This window comes from Puma concolor, chromosome A3 (assembly GCF_028749965.1).
Source record: "Puma concolor isolate L17-30 chromosome A3, mPumCon1.1.hap2, whole genome shotgun sequence".
In the NCBI taxonomy this organism is placed as follows: Eukaryota; Metazoa; Chordata; class Mammalia; order Carnivora; family Felidae; genus Puma; species Puma concolor.
Window position 1 is genome coordinate 63,287,718 of NC_141669.1, and position 21,427 is coordinate 63,309,144.

General features: G+C 34.5%; 1 long non-coding RNA gene across 1 annotated transcript in view; it reads left to right on the forward strand.

Annotated features, from left to right (window-relative positions):
* Window positions 1-13,260: 13,260 nt before the first annotated feature.
* Window positions 13,261-21,427, forward strand: part of LOC147582504 (uncharacterized) — a 181,479-nt gene continuing 173,312 nt past the window's right edge. Inside the window, exon 1 of the long non-coding RNA XR_015248735.1 lies at window positions 13,261-13,415. This is a non-coding gene — a long non-coding RNA (uncharacterized LOC147582504). The remainder of the gene's footprint in view (window positions 13,416-21,427) is intronic.

The following is a 21,427-nucleotide window of genomic DNA, read 5'->3' on the forward strand; positions in this document are numbered from 1 at the left end:
ATGCAAAGTTTAACATTAGAAAATTAATTAATGTAATTCACTACATTAACACAATAAAGGAAAATAAAAACATATTTTTAATAAATTCAGGAAAGGCGATTTTAGAAACTTGCCCTTTATGATTAGAACAAACACATAAGCAAAACTTAACAAAGTGGGAATAGAAAGGAACTTACTTCATCTGATAAAATATAACTATACATAAACTTGCAGCAAATAACATACTTACCAATAAGTATGATGAAATATTGAAAGATATTCAAGATTGGGACTGATTTGAGGATGACTATCAGTACTATGCAACATTTTACTGGAATTCCTTTTCAGAGTAATAAGATACAAAAACAAAAAAAAAAATGAAAGAATTAAAATCATTGTTATTAAAGATATGATTATAATCATAAACATCTGGAAGAATTTTTCAGATGAATTATTGGAATTAGCAAATGGGTATGGCAAAAATAAAAAATCAAGTATATTTATGTATATTAGCCTCAAAAAGAAGAAAATGAAATATATTAGAAGAAACCATTGTAATGCATACAAAATTATAAAGCAAATATCATGGAAGATAGGCACAACTTCTACACAGAAAATGGTAAGATAATTTTGAAAGAAAATAAAGTAGTTCTAAATAGAGGAAATCACATGTTCATTTATTGGAAAACTCCAGATTATAAAAATATCAATTCTCCCCAAATTGATATTTAGATTCAATACAATCCCAAACAAATTTTCTGTAGATTGCATAATGGAAATGGATGAGCTGATTGTAAAATTTATATGTGGAAGGGCCAAGAATACCTGATAGGACTTGTCCTATTAGACCTCAAACTTAGAATGAAGGTATAGTAATTAAAACTGTGTGGTATTGACAAATATAAAATAGAACAGATTCAGGACCAGACTCATACATATAAGGAGACTTGATCTGGGAAGGAGACCCCTGTAGGAAAGTTAGGAATGAGCAATTTTTTCAGTAAACTTTGCTCGGTCAACTGGATGGATATTCATCAGTATGAATAAATTACCTCGAGTCGATAACAAAATCAACTTCATCTAGGTTGTAGATTATGAAGTTTATAGAAAACACAAAACCTCCTACTTCCAAATGGGTTGGGGACTTGACTGGACACTTTATTTTATTTTATTTTTTTTATTTTTGTATTTTGTATTTTTTTTAACTTTTTAAAAAATATATGAAATTTATTATCAAATTGGTTTCCATACAACACCCAGTGCTCATCCCAAAAGATGCCCTTTTCAATACCCATCACCCACCCTCCCCTCCCTCCTACCCCCCATCAGCCCTCAGTTTGTTCCCATTTTTTAAGAGTCTCTTATGCTTTGGTTCTCTCCCACTCTAACCTCTCTCTTTTTTTTTTTTTCCTTCCCCTCCCCCATGGGTTTCTGTTAAGTTTCTCAGGATCCACGTAAGAGTGAAAACATATGGTATCTGTCTCTCTCTGTATGGCTTATTTCACTTAGCATAACACTCTCCAGTTCCATCCACATTGCTACAAAGGGCCATATTTCATTCTTTCTCATTGCCATGTAGTATTCCATTGTGTATATAAACCACAATTTCTTTATCCATTCATCAGTTGATGGACATTTAGGCTCTTTCCATAATTTGGCTATTGTTGAGAGTGCTGCCATAAACATTGGGGTACAAGTGCCCCTATGCATCAGTAGTCCTGTATCCCTTGGGTAAATTCCTAGCAGTGCTACTGCTGGGTCATAGGGTAGGTCTATTTTTTTAATTTTTTGAGGAACCTCCACACTGTTTTCCAGAGTGGCTGCACCAGTTTGCATTCCCACCAACAGTGCAAGAGGGTTCCTGTTTCTCCACATCTTCTCCAGCATCTATAGTCTCCTGATTTGTTCATTTTGGCCACTCTGACTGGCTTGAGGTGTTATCTGAGTGTGGTTTTGATTTGTATTTCCCTGATGAGGAGCGACGTTGAGCATCTTTTCATGTGCCTGTTGGCCATCCGGATTTGACTAGACACTTTAAAAAGAGAATATCTTAATTACCAAAAACCAACCAACCAACCAACTAACAAACAAAAAAAGCCACACCATATGAATAGATGCTCAAAAAAGGGAAAATACAAATTTAAATAACACTGAAATATTGGTATATATTCTCTAGACTAATAAATTAAAAAAGATATAATGGAGGGGTGCCTGGGTGGCTCAGTCAGTTAAGCTCCTGACTTAGGCTTTGGTCAGGATCTCATGGTTCATGGCTTTGAGCCCCACCTCAGGCTCTGTGCTGACAGCTCAGAGCCTGGAGCCTACTTCAGATTTTGTGTCTCCCTCTCTGTCTGCTCTTCTCCCGCTCACACTCTGTCTCTGTCTCTGTCTCTCTCTCAAAAATAAACATTACAAAAATTATAAAAAATAAAATAAAAGACAATGGAAAGGTATAGCCATAATAAAGGCATTGACTTTCCTCTGGTCACTGCTACTGGGAATGTCAATAATTATATCGGTTTCGCATTATCTGCAAAAGCATTTTTACGCCTTGGTATACCCAAAAGAAATGCATGCTCACATATACCAAGAAACATCAAGGGATGCCAATAGCAGCATGGTTTCAAATAGCCATTTTACAACATTAGGTGAATAATTTGTATATCTGTATAATGAGATACTCTACAGCAATGAAATGGATATAGTTTGCTGCATATTGAAACATGAATTAATTCACAAACATGTTTTTTGTTTTGTTTTAACTTTTTTGCTAAAATTTTTTATTATAATTTACATGTAATAGTAAATTAGTTTCAGGTGTACAATATAATGATTGGATAATCATACACATTATGAAACATTCACAAGAGTAAGTATATTACAATATTATTTACTGTTATTTCCTATGCTGTACTTAATTCCTAACTGGAGGTTTGTAACTCTTTTTTTTTTTAAATATGAAATGCATTTGCTGTCAAAGTACTTTGCAAATATCAAATGAATAGTCAGTGTTACATACTTGACCTTGAGATTTTGTTTTGTTTTTTTTTTTTAATTCAAGTTAGTTAACATACAGTGTAATAATTTCAGGAATAAAATTTAGTGATTCATCACTTACATATAACACTCATTGCTCATCCCAACAAGTGTCCTCCTTAATGCCTCTCACCCCTTTAACACTCCCCCTGCCCCTCAGCACCATGCCAGAAACCTTCAGTTTGTTCTCTATATTTAGGAGTCTTTTATGGATGGTCTCCCTCTCTGTTTTTATATTATTTTTGCTTCCCTTCCCTTATGTTCATATGTTTTGTATCTTAAATTCCACATATGAGTGAAATCATGATACTTGTCTTTCTCTGACTTATTTCATTTAGCATAATACACTCTAGTTCCATCCATGTTGTTGCAAACGGCAAGATTTCATTTTTTTTTTTTTTTATCACTGAGTAATATTCCATTGGGTATGTATACCACATCTTTATCCATTCATTGCTCAATGGACATTTGGGCTCTTTCCATACTTCGCCTGTTGTCTATTGTGCTTCTATAAACATTAGGGTGCATGTGTCCCTTCGAATCAGCACTCCTGTATCCTTTGGATAAATACCTAGTAGTGCAAATGCTGGGTCATAAGGTAGTTCTATTTTTCATTTTTTGAGGAGCCTTCATACTGTTTTCCAGAGTGGCTGTAGCAATTTGCATTCCCACCAGCAGTGCAAAAGAGATCCTCTTTCACGGCATCCTCACCAACATCTGTTGTTGCCTGACTTGTTAATTTTAGCCATTCTGACAGGTGTGAGGTGGGATATCATTGTGGTTTTGATTTGTATTTTCTCTGATGATGAGTGATGTGCATTTTTTTTATGTCTGTTACCCATCTAGATGTATTCCTTAGAAAAGTGACTATTCATGTCTTTTGCCCATTTTTTCACTGGATTATTTGTTTCCTGGGTGTTGAGTTTGATAAGCTCTTTTTTTTTAAATTTTCTTTTAACTTTTATTCATTTTTGAGAGAGAGAGAGAGACAGAGCCTGAGTGGGGAAGGGGCAGAGAGAGAGAGGGAGACACAGAATCTGAAACAGGCTCCAGGCTCTGAGCTGTCAACACAGAGCCCAACGCGGGGCTCAAACTCACAAACTGTGAGATCATGACCTGAGCTGATGTCGGATGCTTAACCGACTGAGCCACCCAGGTGTCCCAAGTTTGATAAGTTCTTTATAGATTTTGGATACTAACCCTTTATCTGATATGTCATTTGTAAATATCTTCTCCCATTCCGTTGGTTGCCTTTTAGTTTTGCTGATAGTTTCCTTTGCTGTGCAGAAGCTTTTCATCTTGATGAGGTCCCAATAGTTCATTTTTGCTTTTGTTTCCCTTGCCTCTGGAGACATGTCCAGGAAGAAGTTGCTGCAGCCAAGGTCAAGGAGGTTGTTGACTATTTTCTCTTCTAGGATTTTGATGGCTTCCTATCTTATGTTTAAGTCTTTCATCCATTTTGAGTTTATTTTTGTGTATGTTGTAAGAGAGTGGTCCAGGTTCATTCTTCTGCATGTCGCTGTCCAGTTTTCCCAATACCATTTGCTGAAGAGACTGTCTTTTTTTCCATTGGATATTCTTTCCTGCTTTGTCAAAGATTGGTTGGCCATATGTTTATGGGTCTATTTCTGGGGTCTCTATTTTGTTCCATTGACCTGAGTGTCTGTTTTTATGTTATTACCATACTGTCTTGATGATTACAGCTTTGTAATACAGCTTGAAGTCCGAAATTGTGATGCCGCCAGCTTTGATTTTCTTTTTCAGGATTGCTTTGGCTATTCAGAGCCTTTTCTGGTTCCATACAAATTTTAGGATTGTTTATTCTAGCTCTGTGAAGAATGCTGCTGGCATTTTGATAGGGATTGCACTGAATATGTAGATTGCTTTGTGTAGTATCAACATTTTAACAATATTTGTTCTTCCATTCCATGAATACGGAATGTTTTTCCAGTTTTTGTGTCTTCTTCAATTTCTTTCATAAGTTTTCTATAGTTTTCAGTGTATAGATTTCAGTGTATAGATTTCAGTGTATAGATTTTTCACCTCTTTTGTTAGGTTTTATTCCTAGGTATTTTATGGGTTTTGGTGCAATTATAAATGGAGTCAATTCCTTGATTTCTCTTTCAGCTGCTTCATTACTCATGTATAGAAATGCAAACTATTTCTGTACATTGATTTTATATCTTGTGACTTTGCTGAGTTAATGTATCAGTTCTAGCATTTTTTTGCTGGAGTCTTTTGGGTTTTCCACATAGAGTATCATGTTGTCTACACAGAGTGAATGTTTGACTTCCTCCTTGCCAATTTGAATGCCTTGTATTTCTTTGTGTTGTCTGGCTGCACTATGTTGAATAACAGTGGTGAGAGTAGACATTTTTGTCATGTTCCTGAACTTAGGGGGGAAGCTCTCAGTTTTCCCTATTGAGGGCAATATTAGCAGTTGGTCTTCCGTATACGGCCTTTATGATCTTGAGGTATGATCCTTCTATCCCTACTTTCTTGAGGGTTTTTATCAGGAAAAGATGCTGTATTTTGTCAAATTCTTTTTCAGCATCTATTGAAAGGAGCATGTGGATCTTATCCTTTCTTTTTTAATGTGATGTATCATATTGATTGATTTGCAGACATTAAACCAGCCCTGCATCCCAGGAATAAATCCCACATAATCATGGTGAACAATTCTTTTAATGTATTGTTGGATATGGTTTGCTAGTATCTTGTTTAGAATTTCTGCATCCATGTTCATCAGGGAATTTGGTATGTAGTTCTCCTTTTTAGTGGGGTCTTTGTCTGGTTTTGAAATTGATGTAATGCTGACCTCGTAGAATGAGTTTGGAAATTTTCCTTCCATTTCTATTTTCTGGAACAGCTTCAAAAGAATAGGCCTTAACTCTTCTTTAAATGTTTGATAGAATTCCCCTGGGAAGCCACCCAGCCCTGGATTCTTGTTTGTTGGCAGATTTTTTATTACTGATTCAATTTCTTTACTTTTTATGTGTGTGTTGAAATTTTCTATTTCTTCCTGTTTCAGTTTTGGTAGTTTATATGTTCCTAGGAATTTGACCGTTTCTTCCAGATTGCCCACTTTGTTGGCATATCATTGCTCATAATGTTCTCTTATTGTTTGTATTTCTGCAGTGTTGGTTGTGATCTCTCCTCTTTTGCTCGTGATTTTATTTATTTGGGTCCTTTCCTTTTTCTTTTTGATCATTCTGGCTAGGGTTTTACCAGTTTTGTTAATTCTTTCAAAGAACCAGCTCCTGGTTTCATTGATCTGTTCTGATTTTTTTTTTTTTTTTAATTTAGACATCATTGATTTCTGCTCTAATCTTTATTACTTCCCTTCTTCTGCTGGTTTTGGGATTTATTTGATGTTACTTTTCCAGCTCTTTTAGGTGTAATGTTAGGTTGTGTATCTGAGACCTTTCTTCCTTCTTTAGGAAGGCCTGGATTGCTGTATACTTCCCTCTTATGCCTTTGCTGCATCCCAGAAGTTTTGGGCTGTTGTGTTTTCATTTCCATTGGCTTCCGTGTACTTTTTAATTTCCCCTTTAATTTCTTGTTAACACATTCATTCTTTAGTAGGATGTTCTTTAATCTCCAAGTATTCATGGTGTTTTCCAAATTTTTTCTTGTGGTTGATTTCGATGTTGTGGTATGAAAATATGCAAGGTATGATCTCGATCTTTTTGTACTTTTTTGAGGGCTGATATGTGACACATTATGTGGTCTATTCTGAAGAATGTTCCATGTGCACTCCAGAAGAAAGTGTATTCTGCTGCTTTAGGATGAAATGTTGTGAATATATGTGTTAAGTTCATCTGGCCCTGTGAGTGATTCAAAGCTATTGCTTCCTTGTTGATTTTCTGCTTAGATGATCTGTCCTTTGCTATAAATGGGCTGTTGAAGTCCTCTACTATTCTGGAATTATTGAGGTTTTTTATGTTTGTGATTAATTGATTTATATATTTGGGTTCTCCACATTGGGGGCATAAATATTTACAATTGTTAGATTTTCTTGGTGGATAGACCCCTTAATTACAATACAATACCCTTCTTCATCTCTTGTTACAGCCTTTATTTTAAAATCTAGTTTGTTTGATATCACTATTCCAGCTTACTTTTAATGACTGTTAGCATGATAGATCGTTCTCCATCCCCTTACTTTCATTCTGCAGGTGTCTTTAGGTCTAAAATTAATCTCTTGTAAGCAGCATATAGATGGGTCTTGTTTTCTTATCCATTCTGATGCCGTATGTCTTTTGACTGAAGCGTTTAGTCCATTGACATTTAGAGTGAGTACTGAAATATATGAATTTAGCACCATCGTGTTGCCTGTTGACTTAGTGTTTCTGGTGATGTTCTCTGGTCCTTTCTAGTCTTTGTTACTTTTGGTCTGTTTTGTTTTATTTTGCCTTTACTCCACTCAAAGGATCCCCCTTAAAATTTTTTGGAGGGCTGGTTTAGTGGTCATGAACTCCTTTAGTTTTTGTTTTTCTGGGAAACTCGTTAATCTCTCCTTCCATTTTGAATGACAGCCTTGCTGTATAAAGAACTCTTGGCTGTATATTTTTACAATTTAGCACATTAAATATATCCTGCCACTCCTTTCTGGCCTGCCAAGTTTCTGTGGATAGGTCTGCTGCAGACCTGATCTATCCTCCCTTATAGGTTAAGGACTTTTTTTCACTTGCTCCTTTCATAATTCTTTCTTTGTCTGTGTATTTTGTGAATTTGACTATGATATGGCTTGGTGATGGTTGGTTTTTGTTGAATCTAATGGGAGTTCTCTGTGGTTATTTGATTTTGATGTCTGTGTCCTTCCCTAGATTAGGAAAGTTTTCCACAATAATTTGCTCACATAAATCTTCTATCACTTTTTCTCTCTCTTCATCCTTTGAGACTCCTATGAATCAGATGTTACCCCTTTTTAATAAGTCACTGAGTTCTCTAAGTCTTGTATCATGATCTTTTACCTTTATTTCCCTTTTTTTTCCTGCTTCATTATTCTCCATAATTTTATCTTTTAAATCACTGATTCACTGTTTTTGCTTCGTCCAACCTTGCCATCATGACATCCATTCGAGATTGCATCTTGGTTGTAGAAATTTTAATTTTGTCCCAACTAGATTTTATTTCTTTTATCTCTGCAGAAACGGATTCTGTGCTTTTTTCAATGCTAGCTAGTATTCTTTTTATCATGGTTCAGACATCTTGCTTATATCTGTTTTAATAAAGCTCCTGGCTATCACTTCTTCCCATTCTTTCTTTTGGGGTAAATTCCTTCAGTTTGCCATTTGGAGGAAGAAAAAATTAAAATATTAAATTTTAAAAATCAAAATAAGTAATCTAGATCCTAGGTGTGTTTTGTTCTGCTTATTGAAAGAGGCTTGATAAAATAGAGAAGAAAGAGAAAGAAAATAAAAAGATAAATGTTTTAAATTAAATAATAGATATAATAAAATAGAATCAAATGAAATAAACAAAATGAAATAGAATAAAAATTTTAAAAATTAAAAATAAAGTAAAAAAATAAAAATTTCTCTTTATGTATCCAAGAATGAGGAAGAAAAGAAAGAAAGAAAGATAGGAAGAAAGAAAGAAAAAAGAAAACAATTTAAGCAAAAAAACCCCCAAAACCAAAAAATAAATGAACCAGCAAAGAGAATGAAACCTGAATAAAGTTACATCCAGTTTACCCTACACTGAAACTAAGAAGCCCGCTATAGTCCATACACTAAGCTGGTGAAGTGATTTGTACTGTTCTAGGGGATGTGCTTGGAGGGGGTAGTTGGGTGGGGTTTGGTGTAACAGCTCTATTCTCCACTTGTTAGTTTGACTTAGCTTACTAGGGTGGATTAGTGTGTGTGTGGAGGGGTGGGAATGTGGAAATGGTTTTATCCAGTTCCCTAGTCTCTTGATCATTCTCACTGACCCATTCTCACTTCACATTCTCACTGACCCATGATCAAGCACCCCTCCTTTTTAAAAACATTTTTAATGTTTTTTTATTTATTTTTGAGAGAGAGATTGAGCAGGGAAGGGGGAGAGAGAGAGAGGGAGACACAGAATCTGAAGCAGGCTCCAGGCTCTGAACAGTCAGCACAGAGCCTGACGTGGAACTTGAACTCACAAGCCATGAGATCATGACCTGAGCCGAAGTCAGACACTTAACCCACTGAGCCATCCAGGTGCACCCCTCCTTTATCTCAGGCCTCTATCCACTCCCCGCCTCTACCCTGTGTCTAAGCTGTCTGCCTGCCAGGTGGTACCTCCCTCCAGAGTTTTATCTCAGATGGGGCTTTGAAGCAAAACCCCACCCTTCAGATATCCCTGTGGCTTAGACCTGTGCTGACTCTCTGAGGGAGGGTCTCGATGAGCAATAGCCAGGTGCTGGCTTACCCCAGAAAATATTGGTGCAATCGCGCAGCAGCAGAGGTTCAGAGATTTTGACAAATCACAACACCTAGCCCATGCTTTCACTTCACTCTGGCATCTTTATCCCAGTGCCAGCAAATGTGGCTGCTCTACGGGGTCCACTGGGACGTTTGCCTGTGGGAGGCTATATGGCCTCTACCAAATCCTCTCTAAGCTGGGTAACTGCTTCTCCCTGTGTGGCACATGGACCCCTCAGAACCTGCTGCCTGCTCCTGGAGATTCACCTTGCTTTCTCACCAAAGCACCACCAAGCACTGAACTCTGAAACTTCAGACCCTGTGCTCCACTGTTTGTAGAATCCTGGTGGTATTGAAACCCTCTCCTTTTTTCCCTTCAATGGTTTTGAGAAACAAATTTCTTGTTCTGTCTCCTGGAGTGTTTTCACTCTTTCTCTCCCTTTCTTTCCAGCTACTTTCAAGGGGAGAGCTTTTCTTGCACGATCCTGATGTGCCATACTTTTCTCCTTTCTCTTTTTCCCTCTGTCCTCACTCTACCGAAACAGCTCCCTAACCTCCATGGCTTTTCTCTCCCCTAGTTCATCTCTTTGCACCACATACCTTCCAAGTTCTGTGACTCAAGTGATGCAGATTGTTGTGTTAATCTTATTTTTGGAGGTGTTCACAACACCTAATCTAGCTGCGTTTCTAGGTGCTAATCTAGCTGCGTTTCAGGGACAAGACAAGCTCAGGATCTCTATGCTGCTTCACCATCTTAACTCCAATGCACAAACATATAATGTTGAGCAAAGGAAATTAGACATGAAAGGGGATACTTACTATATAGTTCTACTTATATTTTGTTCAAAAACAAGGAAAATGAAACTGTAATTTTCTAATTTAAGGTACAGATTGCACTTGAGGAGGAAGGGGAGTGTAGTGACTGGAAGAAAGCATGAAAGAAGATCATCTTGTTACCTGGTCATAGTCTATCTCATGATCTGGATTGAAATTACATGGAGGTTCACTTTGTGATAATAATTGAGCTACAAACTATATTTTGTTCACTTCTCTATTCTTGTAATATTTGAATTACTTAAAAATGCTTAAATAATTACTTACATTCTCCAAAGTCTCAAGAAAATCATGCTTTATAAAGGTATTCCAGAACCAAGAAAAAAATGATGGGAACTTTCCAAATCTGTTCTATAATATTAGTACATGTATATATTAGTACATGTATATATATATATATATATATATATATATATATGTATATATATATATATATATATATAGTCTTTTAGTTTGTTTCTTTTATATATATATTACATACATATATATTAAATTATATATATATAACATATATATGTATGTAATACATACATATGTAATACAATATATATGTATGTAATATATGTGTGTATATATATATATACACACACACATAAAAGAAACAAACTAAAAACCAATCTTATTCTTAAGCCTAGATGGAAATGTAAGCAAATATATCAAAGATAAATAAATATATCAAATACAAGAAAATTTTATCTAGTAATGGAAATCCTGAACAAGGAAAATATATCTCAGAAATGCAAGAATAGTTCAATGTAAGAAAAATATATTGGTGTAATTAAATAATTAATAGATTAAAGGAAACAACATATGATCATCTCAATAGAGAATAAAATTTCTTTCATACAAATCACAGATTTTCAGTAAATATTTGAATGAATTAATAAAGGTATGAGTGGTTTTTTTAATCAAATAGATTTTGAAATCTAGATTTTCAAAAAGGTAAATATTTCAAAAAAGAAAATTTAGGACTGTTATTTTAAACCGTGGTGTTGAGAAGGCTTTCTAGAGCAGAAAAAAAGAGAAAAAAACCTCAGAATCTCCAAAGGACAGAATGCCAGATTTTATGACATAAAATTAAATCTTCTCTATGACAAGATTCCATAGGCTAAGAAAAAAATACAAATGACACACTGAAATAAAATAATAATATATAAAAAAGAACAAGCATTATCTATCTATCTATCTATCTATCTATCTATCTATCTATGTTTCAGGGGAGCAGTGGGATGAGAGACTAAACCAGAAAAGATATCTCAATATATTGTCCAAAAAAATGAATAGTCAGTTCAACATTGGAACAAGTAGAAATGACAGATAAATTTAAATAGACATTAAACTTAAAAAAAAACCAAGAACATTTAAATGAAAAAAAAAAGACTTTAAAAGATTAAAAACACATATAGTATTTGAGCAAGTGTAGGGAAATGCAAGCCATCAGTAGTAATGTAAATGTGTATAGACTTTTTACAGGGGCAGTTTGTCAGTTTCTATAAAATTCTCAAGACTTTGATCTAGAATTTTCACTTTTCAGTTTTTACACTTAAGCAATGCTTGCAAAACACATAAAGAAGCAAGTTAAAAGAATGTTCTTTTTTTTGGTAATTGAGAAAAATTGGGACTAAAAGATTCTAATAAAATACAATAATCAAACATTTGCATGAATTAATTTCATCCATGTTATGGAAAACTATTCAGAGTTCCAAAAGAATAAGGTCGATTTACAAGTCAAGAAATAGAAAGAGCTTGAAAAATTATTAAGTGGAAAACTTAAATTATAGAACAGAATTGAGTACTACCCTGTTTATGCAAAGAGAAACCATTTCTTTATATAGTAAACATATATATATATATGCGTATATATATGTGTGTATATATATACATATATATGAATGTATATTTTACGTAAATGAATAGTACAAAGTTAGGAAGATACACTTAAGTGTTAACAGTAATAGTGATTAGTTCTGTGGAGAGGAGTGAAGTTGGAGTATGTGAAGTAGGATTTTTATTCTTTTTTTAATCTTTATTATTTTTTCTTTTTTAAGCCACTTTATTGACAAATGATTGAAATACAAAAAGCTATACATATTTAGTGTGCACAACTTGGTGAGTTTAAGATGCGGCTGTTAGTGTTTATTCACTTTTGTGAGAGAGACACAGAGTGCAAGTTGGGGAGGGACAGAGAGAGAGGGAGACACAGAATCTGAAACAGGCTCCAGGCTCTGAGCTGTCAGCACAGAACCTGACGCAGGGCTCAAACCCACAAAGTGTGAGATCATGACCTGAGCTAAAGTCAGATGCTTAACTGACTGAGCCACCCAGGCGCCCCTAGATTTTTATTCTTTTAATCTATATAGATACATATTGTTTCAATTTATAGAACAAATGTATGTTTGTGCATTGTTTATGTAATTAAAATATGAATTATAAATATGCTACAACACCCATGTGTGTCAAGGTATATGGGCTTGCGGTTTTATCAGCCCATCTGTGAGATTTATTTTTCAAGAATGCAAATCTATATTTTGTGGCTCCCAAAAAATCATCTCTGGTATCATAATGATAACATTCCAACTCAAAATATCAATTATAAGAAAATAGTCTAATAGGGAAAAATAGTAATAAAAAGTAGTGAAGAATATTAAAAACAGAGTAAAAAATAAAACACAATAGGTTATACCTCTCAGCTGCATTTAGCATTTGAGAACATTTAGAATATCAAAGTTTATGGATTACTCTTAGAAAGATCCCCACCTAATATTGGCTCTAAATTCCATCTGATATTTATTGCAGAATTGGGGAACTGCACAGCAACTTTCCATCCTCTACCTCTTCATTCCCCACTTCCCTTATTATTCTGGCTACATGGAGAGAGTATTGACTTCTGTTCCAAGCATATGTCTTTCTTAGTGGGACTCCCCTTCTAGACCCTAGGGACCTTGAGCAACTAGTTTGTGTGCCAGCAGTTCTGTATTTTTGGATGATGAAAATTGATTTTCCTCCTTTTAGCAGGTGCAGTCTCCGAGTGAGCCTCTCCCCTCATGACCTGTGCGGATTATGCCATCAATAGTGGGAGAGGGGATGAGGACGAACATTTGGAGCCCTCAGCACACAGCTCCAAGGGGCCTGGTGAAGCCTTGCAGCAATGAGGGTGCACTAGAATAAAAGGTAACAATAAACTCAGCTTAGAACTGTTTCTTTCCTGGTACGTCCTGGGCAAGTTCAGTATCTTTCTATGCATTTTCTGGGATTATCTAAATGGACAGCTACTTATGTGGGGTTTTTTATGGTCTATACACTTCTAAATGGATCATTCTTGTCAAACTTGAGTAATGGGAGTTTTCCTTTTAAGGAGGAGAATAATTATAAAGGATATCAATGTGGCTTAAATTATGTTTATTATAATGCAACTTATATTTTTCAATCACAGGTAGGTCTTATTGTGCTTATGGCTGTTTCACATCTGGAAGAGTCTAGCTAAAGAGATGAAACTTTTTTGGTATGCATTGGAAAACCTGAGAGATTTTGAGTCAGGAAATAAATACCAAAGTACATGTTTTGCTTGCATATGGGATAGATGGGCATTTTGAATGTAAGGGCAACTAGACTAGTTAAAAGTTACTACAGGCTTCTAGGTCTAAGTTGTTAAGTGTCTGGACTATATGGTGGCTGTGGGAGCAGGGGACAGGGGTAAATGCAGGTAGAAAACAGGAGTCTTTCTACAGAAGGTGAAAAAACTCAAGGGAAAAGCCTTCTGAAGTTCTTGGTATTTTTAGATATTTTGTTTTTAAAAAGGTGAGACTAGCATTCAGTAGTATAAATAAGTGTCATTCGCTAAGACCTTGGAAGATGGGGAAAGAAGGAGTGTGGTTGGAGGGCAGAATTTACCAGGTTGATTTAAAGAAAAATCAGGTCATTCAGGAGTGAATACACAAGGCAAGCAGGCAGTCTGCCGTGACAACTTATGAGACAGTTTGTGGGTGAAGCCACAGAAAGCAGTAGCTGCTAGGACATTCAGAAAGTATGGCACTGAAGGAGCACCCTATACTCTGTGGTGCTCAGCGTTAGTTTTCCTCCCTCATACTTAGCTGTTGCATATGCTAGAAATAGTTTGTCTCCTTGCCAGAGGAAAAGGTAAGTGAGGAAAAGGTCAAGAGAGAACACTTTTGGGGCGCCTGGGTGGCGCAGTCGGTTAAGCGGCCGACTTCAGCCAGGTCACGATCTCGCGGTCCGTGAGTTTGAGCCCCGCGTCAGGCTCTGGGCTGATGGCTCGGAGCCTGGAGCTTGTTTCCGATTCTGTGTCTCCCTCTCTCTCTGCCCCTCCCCCGTTCATGCTCTGTCTCTCTCTGTCCCAAAAATAAATAAATAAACGTTGAAAAAAAAATTAAAAAAAAAAAGAGAGAACACTTTTGAGTGATTCAGAAAATTATATGATATGGGGGAATTCTAGAAAGGCGGGAAAAAAATTATGGGATTAAAGTCCAAGGAAAAGATCTGGGAAAGTTGTAAGAAGGCAAAATCAATATCATATACAAGAGACAAGATGTGGAGGGTGTAAGAAGCACCTCAAGGTTGTCCCATTTCTCATTCACGTGAGACAAATGTACCCATGAGTATTTGTAATGGTACTGAGTTTGGTGGGATAAGTGGTGATACATTTCAAAGAGCAAGACTTCTTTTGTTGGAAAAGTGGGGGGGCGTCATTAAAATTATGCAAGGGATTATATCTTAGTGATTTGAGCAAGATCTCTGAAGATGACTCTGAAATAGAGGGGCAAAATTGCCCAGCAAAACTCTCAGGAAAAAATAGTAAGAATGAGTATGGCAAATGGTGTGCTCAAGGGAATAGTATATAGGATCCCCAGAATTTTTCTGTAAGAATAGCAATGGGCTTTCATATGTTAATATAGCAGGTGGCTGAATGTGGATAGCAAACAATTAAGTTAAAAATTTGATACAATGACTAAAAACATATACTTGGTGTATGATTTGTGATTGGAATACAGAAATCCAAAAACAAATCTGCCTGGCTGTAGCTTATATAAAGAAGTCTTTTTGGTATTAATTGATTCCTCAGTAAATCAATGTGGGAAATGATTCACTGGGAGAATTGTAATATATATATATATATATATAATATATGTATAATATATGTAATATATATATGTATAATATATGTAATATATATATATTATATATATAATATATATATATATAATATATATATATATATATATTATATATATATATATAGACATAAGGTATTATACCTAAATGCATGTGAAGTTCATGGTCCAAGAAAAGGTTACATTTCCAAAGAGATGGATTTTAGTAAATATAAGGAAAAGCTTTCTTTGTAACAATAACACCTTCCTACCTCAATATGGTCTTCTGGTGGGTCAGGGATGTTTCTGTCATTAGGAGTGACCAAATTGAGGCTGGGTGACAACTGCCAGAATTGCTGCAGAGGTTTCATTCGTTGGATGGAAGGTTGTACTAGGTTAGTCTTGAGGTTCCTTCCAAATTCAAAATTGTATTATTCTATGAAAATAAATTAAGATCTAACTATTTCAGACTGTGTCAGCTCTTCCTCGTGTGATTTACAATGTAGACTGAAGGGAGAAATTACAAAAAAAAAAATCAACTAGAACAAGCCTAGGATAATGGGATATACTTCCAAAGTGGACACTTTGAAAGTTACAATACTTGCTTAAACAAACAAGATGACAGATAGATATATAGATAGGCAGATGGATATGCATAAACATATGGATATAGATAGTTATTACTTTATAAACATGTCACATGCTCGAAAATATCCAGATATTATAAGGCATCTTCCAGTGAGCATTTCTTGAAGTGGCAAAGGAGGAGTTAATCTTTTGTCCTCAAAGCCCACAAGAATGTTTATCAACCCCAGAGCAGGCCTCCTTTCTTTCTTTTGGTGAGTTAAGTCTGTGTGTGCTTTGTTTGACGCTGCCCATTTGAGGAAAGCTTATCCTTGACCTTCTGCCAGAGAGACTGATGGCAAGGACGGTTTGCACTAACCTTGACATTCACCGGGGTAAATGGCTTTTTCCACAAGTAGTCGACAAACAAGGAGAGCCAGTCAAGAGCTAATGAATCTGCACCTGAGAGAAACTGAACAACAATTGTGCTTTTAAAGAAAAAAAGAGTCCTTGGAAGGTGCGGGCCCATCTGGTGCTTTAAGGTTCAGGGGAAATTAACTCTTTTAGCCAATGCAGTTTGAAAATAAATAAATAAAAACAACCCCTTGTCTTAAAGTCTGCCATGAGGGGTCCTTTTAAAGTTTGACCTTCTGGTCTTTTCAGCTTTAAATGAACTCTCAGTGCCATTCTGTGGAGCCTGGGGAAGATAGAGTGATGTTACAGAGTGACCAAGATGGCAAGGCACATTTTTTCAGCCACCACTTATGCCACTCAGCCCCAATTCTTCTTCACTGAGTTCAAGGGAAGTAAATTGTGAATTTTTTTTTTAAAGAGTGGCTCAGTTTATCTACTGTATATGCTATAAAGTATCCACAAAAAGCAATATAGAATGGAACTTCCCTGTTGCAATCAGACAAACTAATATTCCCTAAGGGCGCCTTGTGACCAGATGCAAATCCTACTGGTCAAACTAAAAATTGTACTCCTGTGATATTTTGCAACCAGAGCCCCAGTCAATATCCTGTGATTTCTGCTCTTGTTCCTCAGATATTGATTATTCTGTTTTCATTGTATCTGTACATGACAATCTCTTCTATATAATTATGTCCAATATAAACCCACTCAGACTGTTCTGTATTTTGGGTGTGCATACCTTGGCTCTTCAGTAAGATTTATGAAGAAAATCATTCAGGTTTGGAGACATTTTTTTCTCCACCACAACGTTGTGCAATTCTGGGATTAATAAGAACTTAGCATAGAAATGAATATTGGTGCCTTACAAAAGTTGACCAACTATATTTTTCCAAGTTTCCATTAGTTTTTTTTTTTTTTTTTTGCTCATGATTATGGAGAATCAGGGCTGGTATTCTCACCCAGATGATTTTATCCACCATAGCAAAAGTACTTCTATATTTCCATTACCCTCTGTTATTTCTCACTTTCAGTGATTGCATTATAACATATCTAAAAATGCATAAATTTTAAATATACAGAGTAAAACATTTTTTCAGAGTGACGTATCCATGCCACCACCAACCAGATAAAGAATAACAGGTTATTAATAAAACAGAAGCTTCCTTAATGCCTTGTATGGTCACTTACTTTCCAAGGTAACCTCCATGTGCCTAGAGTTTTTGCTTAGTGTTATCTTGATGAAATTCATCCATGTGGTTGAGCGTACATGTAATTTGTTCATTCTCAATGCTATATAAAATTCCATTGTATGAATATACTTCTTTTTATTTATCTAATGTCTTATTGACAACATTCAGTTTGTTTCCATTGTTTGTTATTGCTGTTTGTTATTAGGAATAATGCCACTGTATGTTTTTATATGTGTATGCATTTTTGTTGGGAATGAAATTGCTGGGTCATAAGTAATAGATATGTCGGCTTTAAAAGGTATTATCAAATAGTATTCTTAATTATGAGAGTTTGTCTTTCTCCATATCCTCTCAATACTTGGTATTGCAATATTTTTTTTCTTCTCTTGTCTTTATTTTTTTTTTTTTCTGTTTTAACCTTTTTTGGAGGGATGAAGGGATGGTTAACTTGTGGTTTTAATTTCCATTTCATTAATACTAATGGTGTCAAGCATCTTTTCAGAAGTTTACTGGATTTTGGACATGTTCTTTTGTAATGTTTCAAATCTTTTGCTCATTTTTTTAGTGGCTATTTGTCTTTTCTTTATATGTTGTAGATATAAGTCCTTTTCCAGTTAAATGTATTGCAAATATATTCCCCGGCTATACAGCTTACCTTTTCATGAAACTTATAACGGTGTGATTGATCACAAAAACTTAAGTTTTTTTTTTTTTTTTTCATATTCCCAACACTATACTTTTCATCTCTGTGATGAAAAGTTTATTTTTTAAACTGGGAGTTTCTACCTTGCCGTTAAGAAACTTCTTAATTTTAATGAAATTAAATTTACTAATATTTTCCTTTATGCTTAGTGCTTTTTATTTCCTACTTAGGAAATTTTGCCTTCCTTAAAGTCATAAAGAAATGATCCTTTGTGGTATTCTAGAAGCTTTATTGTTTTACTTTTACATTTTGTTCTAGAATCCAGCAAAAATTTATTTTTCTACATATGTGAAAGGATCAAGATTTATTTTTTATATGAATACTAAAGTGGCCCAGCATTTAGCCTTTATATTAAAGTAATCATACTTGTGTGAGTCTCTTTGTGGATTCTCTTCTGTCCACTGATAAGTCTGTCTAAGCTGAGCCAGTATTACACAGTATTATTTACTGTAATTATTGTTAAATGGTTGTACAAACTTAATCCAAATTGGTTCTTCATCAGATTATCTTGAGTTCCTTTGGTCTTTTCATTTCCATATGAATTTTAGGATGCCTCTCACTTTCTGTACACACACATACATATACACATAACCTGCTAGGATTTTGACTGGCATTTTATTGATTATATAAATTAATTTGGAAAGAATTGGCATATTTACAGTATTGAATCCTGTGTTAAATACAAGTAAATCGATTGGTTTGTAAATGTTTGGTCATATTCTTGTTATCACTTATTGGTAACCATCATAGTTTTACTATTTTCAGGGCACAAACCGTTTACAATTTCAATATTGTAATTTTTTTGAGACTTGCTTTTGCTCTATACATTAATATTTAACTTTCTTTAAAAGAGATTTTTTTTATTGTGTAGTCTTGCAGTTCTACATTTTATATGTCAATTAGGTTAAGTTGGTCATTTATGTTGCTTAAGTCTCTATCTACTAATTTTTGCCATCATATACAATCAGTTGCTGAAAGTAAATTTAAAAGTCTAATAAGATTGACTTTGTATGATTCTCCTTTTAGTTTGGGCAGATTTTGCCTTACATATTTTAAGACTATGTTATTAGGTGCATACAAATTTAGAACTCATATCCTAGTTAATTAACCTTTTTGTTACTATGAAAAATTTCTTTTAATCTTCAATAATGATTCTTAACGTATTTATTCTGATATTAGAATAGTTAAATTGGCTTTCTTTTGGTTACTGCTTACATTCTATTCTTTTACTATCAATCTTTCCATATCTTGATGTTTAAAGCAAAATACTATTAGATATTTTTTCCAGCCAGATAATTTTTATTTCTTATCTGGAGTAATTAATCTATTTGCATTTAATGGAATTACCTTGAGGGCTTAAATCTATAATTTTACAATAAATTATATATTTGTAACATCTGTTTTTTCTCAATTTGTTGCCTTCTTTTTATTAATCTGGCAACTATTTTTAGTATTTCAGTCTTCTACTGTTTGCAGTTATATATTATTTTATTGTTCTTTTAGTTTACTTTAGATATTACATTGTGCATCCTTGGCTTATTATACTTTATTACAGATTAGTATTTTTCCTACTTTTCTGACAATGCAAGAGATAATTTATCTCTATTTACAACCCTCCCAATATATATATTACTACTGCCTTTAGTTCTCTGTACGTTCTAAACCACACAAGACTAATTTTTAATATTTTACTCACTCAATATTCATGTAGGCTTTCCTAAATATTTATCATTGTGTATTTTTTATTCTTAAATGTACAGGCTTCTATCTGAGATTATTTTCCTTTAATTTATAGAACTTCTTTTGAGAATTCCTTTGTTAAATTATATTGTTGATGATTTATCTCAGGTTTTGTTTATCTGAAAATGTCATTTATCATTGATGTTTTGAAAGAAATATTTTCCAAATTTAGAATTATAGCTTGACAGTTATTTTCTCTCAGAACTTTCAGATTGCATTCTATTATTCTTTGGCTTCATTATTTCTCTTGAGAAGTCAGCTGTATGTTTTGATATTGATCCTTGGAAGATAATTATCTGCAAACCATAATCTATTTCTGCCTTTTTAATATTTTACCTTTGTCCCAAATATGTTACTTTGTCCTTATAAACAGTTTCTGTATGTTAGGACTAGATGGATTTTTCTTTGAATTTATCCTGCCTGTGGTTCACACTGTTATTTACTTCTATGGCTTGATACTTTTTCTTATTTGGGGACAGTTTTGTTGCTATTTCCTCTTAAAACCTTGTTGCTATTCCTTCTGTGATTCTAATTATGGGCATATTAGATGTATACATGATGTTCTTTACATGATGTCCTATATGTCTCTTATATTTTTCTATTCTGCCTCCATGTGGATATTGTCCTTTCTGCTACTGTGTCTAATACATGATAAATCTATTTACTGAGTTCTTCATTTAGTCATCACATTTCAAATATTATAACTTCTATTTTATTATTTTTTACTAGCTTCATCTTGTCATCTATTTTCATAAATGTATTAGGCCTGGTTGACTTAGTAGCACTGAAATCCAAATTTCATACCTAGATTCATGTGACTACTGAAAATTCTTAATCCACCATTTTCTTCTTGCCTTTCCTTGGCCTTGGGCCACTTACTTATGGTTCAGTGCCTCAAGGAGAAAGTAGAAAACAATGCCAGTTCACCTGAATGTGGGTTTTTTCCTCCAAAAATTATGGTCCTTAAAGTCCTTGATGCCTTTGTCACTTTCTGCTGCCTTCAAATAACTATATTTTGTCATTCATCTGGCTTTTGTAGTTCTCTGTGGAAGGGTTGCTCTTATACAATATACTCCTCATGTCCAGGTGATTAGTAGTATTAACATGTTCAAATGCTATTTCAGGGGAGGGTGGTAATAGAAACTGGGCACTTTCCTTAATTGAAAAGGCAAAGAAGAGGAGTAAATAACAACGTGCAAAATTTACTTAACACAGGCAACAGTGAATAGAGTGGTCAGATAGAATTTCTTTTGACCTAAAGTTTTGTATGCATTTAAGTAATTTCAAAATTTTGATCTAGATATTTTTAGCTCACTTTATTCATTAGGAAATGGAGGAAAATGCATCCCAGAGCATCTTGGCATCTTCCTGTGGGACCAGCTGATGAGAACCAAATTTGCGAGTACCTCCTGGGTTTCTAAACTTTCAGTAAGGTGACTATTATCAACTAAATTGTATTTCCAC